Raw genomic sequence first — 6,261 nt, 5'->3', positions numbered from 1 at the left:
TTTCGAGGCTCCCAGAACACCTTCCATATTGTCCTTTGTAATTGGTCTTCTAGTCTAAACAAAAACCACAGCTACCAGAGGTGACATCTGCTTACGAGTTATTCTGGGCAAATTAAGAAGTTCCTCATGGTGGATGTAAGATAACAACTGCGTCTGGCTTCCAAGGCAGACTTTGGCATCTTATGCTTGGGAACATTTAAGTCGGGGTCAGTAGTTTCCTAGCTAAGGGAGGTCCACCTGGGCCAGGCATTCGGTGAATGACTCCTGCAACTGCTTCCCACCCTAGGCATCCCTAGGAGCCTTTCAGAATCACAGAGATTTCTGCTTGATGAGTAAACCAAGTCCATGTTCCGGAGAACACTTTTCAACAATAGTTCAGGGACAAGCTTTCAGCACAAGCCACTGATCACATTAGTAGTAACCTCCCTTCCTTCGCAATGACCAACGTGTGTCCTATAAAGGGGGGTGAGGGAAGGGGCAGAGGGCAACCTTCATTCTGCTTCTCTCCTCTAACAATCTGGAAAACACCAAAGAAAGTAGCAAGTCATGACAGTGCAGGGTATAAGCTGGTCCAAGGCTGTCTTTGCTATCTCCACGCCTGACAAGGACCAGCGATGAGCTGCTCCAAAACCATTTTTTGCTCATCTGTAAAACAGAGATAAAAGAAATTGACCCACCTACCAAGAAGTTTGTGAAGATTCACAGCGATAATGCACTGGACACGCATGCCTAGTACGTAGTAAGTGCTCAGTAGTGGATTGGAAGCGGGAAAGCCGATCCAGCCCATACTACTTCCAAATCTAGACTCCCTGTGCCCGCCCTCTGCTTCCTTTGTTCACTAAATGCCTAAACATCACCATGGAAGGTGCAAAAGGAAGTGTGAGCCGGTCCTCTGCTGCCTTTAAGGAGTCTGGAGTCCTTGGGAGGCCAGCAGAAGAGAAGTCGGAGCTTTGCGCAACGGGAGTCACTGGCTTCAAGGAAAGAGACTGGACACCCACTGGGTACATTCTGTAAACACTGAAATCAGTAACGAATGCATTTTGGAGGCGGGATTTGCTCTGGGTCTTGTCTGATCAAGCCAAATACATGTAAAAATGCAAGAACAAATGAAGATTGGCATACGTACAGGTTTTTGCCATTTTTGAGGGACTGAATCAAGACGGGGAATGGTGAGAAGTCAAGTTCGGATAAACAGATTTTTCTTTCTATTTTCTTTCTTTTTTCTCTTTCTCCTTCTTTTCCTTCCTTCCTTCCTACCTTCCTTCCCTCCTTCTTTCTTTGATTTCCAGAGCGAGAGCGTGTTAGTTTGCTAGGACGACCATCACAAAGGACCACAAAAAGGGTAGCTTCCAACAACAAAAATGTGTTTCCTCACCATTGTAGAGCCTAACATCAGAAATCAAGGTGTTGGCAGGGTCTGTTCCTTGTGAAGCCTGAACCTTCCTTGCCTCTTCCAGCTCCTGGCGGGCTCCATGTTCCTTGGCCCGCGGGAGTATCTCTTCCATCACCGCCTCCCTCTTCACAGGACCGCCTTCCCCCACCACACTGGACATGTGGACATCAAGAGAGCTCGAGGAGGGAGATCAGCATCTGAGAAGAAAAGGAAAGGCAGAGAGGGAATGTGATTGTTTATAGGGTTCTAGAGAGGGGAACACAGACAGAATCTGGAGGGCTCCCACCGCGGAACGGGCGATTAATGACTGAATGCTTATGAAAGCATGCCAGGATCTGCCCTCGATGCTCGTTGACCAGAGGTGATCGCGATAGGAAATATTTCCAAGCTCAAGAAGCTCAGATACCAGGACCGGAGGCAGAAGAATCTGGAAAAAGCGTGACCGGGAGGAAAGAGGAAAATCCAGGACCAGTGAAACCACAGAAGAGAAAGGAGGAAGGGTGAAAAGGGGGAGTGGTCAGTAGTGCTAAGTGCCAAACAGAAAGAGGAAGCAAGATAAGAGCCCAGAGCGGCCATTAGTTTGAGCAACAAAAGAATCATGGCTGACCCCAGTGAGTCTGATCTGAGTGGAAAGTTGGGGGTGGGAGCCGGAATCCCACTGGTTAAGAAGTGTGTTCTCAGGGACTGCTCTTGGAAGATGGCGGGAGGCTTAGGGTCGAAGAAGGTGTGTTATAAGGGGGGAGACCCTTGAATGTTTTTATCCCCAGAGCTGGAACGTTCCAAAGGAAGAAGTTGTGGAAGGTGAGGAGAGAGGGGGGCGGGGAGAGTGTGTGGGGGAGAGAGCGCTGATTGCTGATGGAGAGAGGTTCCCGAAGAGGATTCTGGGAGTAGGGGGTAGAGGGAGGAGGAGGGAGCTGGGCCCTGGAGGAGCACCACGAGGCTGTGTGGGGACAGGAGATGAGGATGACTGCAGGTGGTGATGGGTCTGAGGGGGTAGAGACGACCAGCAGGAAGCCCTTCCTGTCCTCAGGTCACAGTGCGGATCCTGTTTCCTCATGACACCTTGCATGAGAGGTGTGACGGGCGCCAGCCCTCAGGGGTGCTTGGCCTTCTGGGCTCTGCTCCTGCACACGCACCCACGCCCACGTCCCACAGGGCCCTTCCGCTCCCCGCTGACGGCAGGTGGCCTGGCGTTGCCTGGAATGGGGCTGTGGGAGCTTCTGGGCTGGCGGCAAGGGTGTCCTACTGGCTTCTACTCGCACCACAGGGTGGGCTGGGGCACCTCATTTTGCTTCTTCTGATCTGACTTTTCTCCTCTCTAAAGCGAAGTGGCAGACTGAGTACGTTACCCCAGGGGTGGGCGAACTAGGGCCTGGGGCCCAAATCGAGCCCACTGCCTGTGGCTGTTTTTTGTTTCTTCTTGTTTTCTTTCAAATGAAGCTTTACTGGGTGTGGTAGGTTGCCTTGTGCCGCTCCCCAAATCCGTGTGCCGAAGTCCTGACCCCAGTGCCTTAGACTGTGATGGGCTTGGGAGACCATGGCCTTGAAAGACGTGATGGACTTTCAGTTAGACCTCGAGAGTGGGCCCGAATCCAAACAGACCAGTGTCTTTATGAACAGAGAGAACTGGATCCACAGAGACACCATGGGACCCCTGGGAAAGCCGGCGACCATCCAGAGCCAAGGAGAGGAGCGTCAGAGGAAACCAGCCCTGCTGACACCTTGATCTTGGACTCGCAGGCTCCAGAGCTGTAAGGTAATGGATTTCTGTTGTTTCAGTCTGCCTCCCCCCACCACCCCAAGGCTGGGGTATTTTGCTATGGCAGCTCTAGAAACTACCACATCGGAACCCGGCCCCATCTCTCCGTACCCTCTGGCTGCTTTTGCATTATGATGGAAGAGTGGAATATTTGTGAGAAATGTGCCCGGCTATCAAAGCCCTCAAATCAATCAATCAATCCACCAATCAATTTATTTATTTTTAGTAGCTGGCCCTGTACAGAAAAAGTTGGCTCACCGGTACTCTAAAACATCCCCAAAGTTACTCTAAATAGAAATTATAGGAAGGTAGTAAAAGCTTACTTCATTTTTATGTTTCTGCGTCCCAAGTCAAGTCAGATGCCGGCCTCTTGGAGGGCAGGGATCACAAATCTTGCAGGCAGGGAGGAAAGAGCATTGACTAAACATGGACACATGCTGTGCCCACCGACAGATGAGTGGGTGCAGAAAATGTTGTGTGTGTACAACAACGACCGTCGTATAATTTACGACCACGTGGATGAAACCTGAGGACGTTGTACTAAGTGACATAAATGAGACAGAAAAGATACTGCCTGGCCTCACTTACATGCGTATCAAAACAAAAACAAAAACAAAAAAAAAAAACCCACCCAAATGAAAGTCCACAGAAACAGTAGAACGGTGGTTGTCAGGGGTGGGAAATGGGTGAATGTGGTCAAAGGCACCAAATTCTAGTTATAAGATCAGTTCTGGGTATGGAGCGTATGGCACGGTGACTGTGGTTGACAATATTGTATTATATATTTGAAAGCTGCTAAGAGAGTAGGTTTTCAAAGCTCTCACCACCAAGAAAAGGAACTACGTGACATGATGCATGGGACAACTAGCTTCATTGCAGTCATCATTTGCAGTATGTACCTGTATCAAAATCACCTCAGTGCACCTTAAACCGATCCAATGTCGTATGTCAGTTCTATCTCAACGGAGCTGCAAAAAATATGTAGAACATGTCCAGGGCAGCTGCACATTTGTCTCTATGTTTATGCTATTTTTTTTTTTTTTTTAGTAAACAAAAATTTTTCATCATCCCCCCAATACTGTTAGCTGAACACCTGCTATCTGCCAAGATTTGTGTTGTGCACTTTGCTTTCGATTAGTCCCTGTAATAAGTCTGGGAGGTGGGCACATTTTAAAAAATTTTATTTTATTTTATTCTATTTATTTATTTAAGAGAGAGGGAGCATGAATAGTGGCGAGGGGTAGAGAGAGAGAGAGAGTAGCAGATTCCCTGCCAAGCGGGGACCCCGGTGCAGCACTCAAACCTAGAACCCTGGGATCACGACCTGAGCTGAAGGCAGATGCTTAACCGACGGCGCCCCCCAGGAACCCCGGTGGTACATTTCTTATTCCCATGGTACAGATTAAATAAATGAGGCAGATGAGATGAAGTGGCTTCCCAGATCACAGAGCTCTGTCCGGATCACCCTGGGAAGGGGACCCCGTCTGTCCTCACAGCCACAGTCTTGTTGGCACGCCACGCCACGCCACTTGAAACTCAGAATTTTTTTTTTTTTTTTAATATTTATGTCTCTTGTGATTTTTCGTACGTTGCTACTAATAGATATGGAGAGAATGTTTCTGGAATTGATTCTTGGCTTCATGCTTCTCCCAAACATGGCAGCCGTTCTGCCATTAAAGATAGAGTAAACATGACCTAGAGGTCAAGTCCTGCTCTAGGTTCTGGGGACCCGGGTATGATGAGACACAGCGTTCCTGGCTCTTAGTTTTCTCGTGGAGAAAGGGTTGTTATCTTTTTCAGTGGTTGTCCACCCGCTGTCCACAGCTTTCCGTGACCCGATCTTATACCCCGCAGGTGACCAAGGCGCAGGGACTGGACCTGGAGGACGGTCAGTGCCGCAGGCTCTTCATGGCCAACTGAAAAGTGCCTCCAAACCCACTTGCCCTCTGTCGTCGCCTCCCTCTCGTTGCCGTCAGCGGGAGAGCTGGGATCTCCTCCCTCTCGCGCACGCCCCCGACATGGGCTCCAGAACCCACAGGCTGCAGTGCTCAGGCTTGGGTGGAAAATGTGATCTCTGATGTCCTTGGGGGGACAAACCCACAAACCAAAAGGACTCTGGCTTTCCAAAGCAATGATTCCCTTGTTTGCAAGAAAAGAAGAGAGAGAGAGAGAGAGAGAGAGAGAGAGAAGTTTGGGGCTTTCTAAAATTTCCCAGATTTTCTCTGAAATCAAATGAGATGCTGTGGCCTCGGCCGAACACTTAGGCTTTGTCGGGGACAGAGTGGCCCAATCACGACATCTTGGGGCTTGTGGCCATCAGCCCTGGAGCGTAACGCTTAGCTGTGAAACTTGTTGCTGGAACTACTCCGACCTGTGGCCGCTAAGCTGGAACTTCTTACCATCTCCCTTTCCCCAGACTAGTCGCACATTTTGGGGCAGCTTAGATGATCACATCACATCCCTGCAATCTATCTTTTCTCTTTTCTTTTCTTTCTTTTGTTTTCTTTTTTAAAGATCTTGTTTATTTATTTGACACACAGAGAGAGAGAGCACAAGCAGAGGTAGTGGCAGGCAGAGGGACAGGGAGAAGCGAGGAGCAGAGAGCCCGATGTGGGGCTCGATCCCAGGACCCCGGGGAGCATGACCTGAGCCGAAGGCAAGTGCTTAACTGACTGAGCCACCCAGGAGCCCCTGAAGTCTATTTCTAAGGTAAAATGGAAGTCTAATTGGTAAAAAAAAAAAATCAATTTTTAATGAAACAAAGTCCCCTCGAAAGCAGATGTCAGATGTTACTGTGCCATCCCCACTCAGTTTTTGACCCTGGGGCTAAGCCACCCCATTGAAGTAAAAACACGTTCATGGCTTCTTTATAATGTCTGGGTTCTCTAGACACAATCGCGTAAGGAATTGTGGAGGAAGCATCAAAATGTCTCTGCCATATAGTGGCTATTCTGTTTTTTCTCTCTCTCTCTTTTTAACCTGCAAAATCAAGGCATTGGACAAAATAACATTTAAATTCTCTTAACATGCACCAATGTCTGTGTTAACCCAAAGGTAAAGGAAGACCTTCTAAGTTTATCCGTACAAGTACTTCAGCGTAGATAATTTA

The 6,261-nt window shown here is 48.7% G+C and overlaps 1 long non-coding RNA gene across 1 annotated transcript; it reads left to right on the top strand.

Annotated features, from left to right (window-relative positions):
- The first annotated feature begins 1,746 nt into the window (after nucleotides 1-1,746).
- On the top strand, nucleotides 1,747-5,691 carry LOC106006379. Its single transcript, XR_001180399.2, has 3 exons — nucleotides 1,747-2,194; nucleotides 3,014-3,149; nucleotides 5,007-5,691. It is a non-coding gene; the product is annotated as an uncharacterized LOC106006379 (long non-coding RNA).
- The last annotated feature ends 570 nt before the right edge of the window (nucleotides 5,692-6,261 follow it).

Source organism: Mustela putorius, unplaced genomic scaffold (assembly GCF_011764305.1).
Source record: "Mustela putorius furo isolate JIRA1106 unplaced genomic scaffold, ASM1176430v1.1 tig00004033_pilon_pilon_pilon, whole genome shotgun sequence".
Classification (NCBI taxonomy): domain Eukaryota; kingdom Metazoa; phylum Chordata; class Mammalia; order Carnivora; family Mustelidae; genus Mustela; species Mustela putorius.
This window is presented reverse-complemented; position numbering and strand designations above follow the sequence as displayed.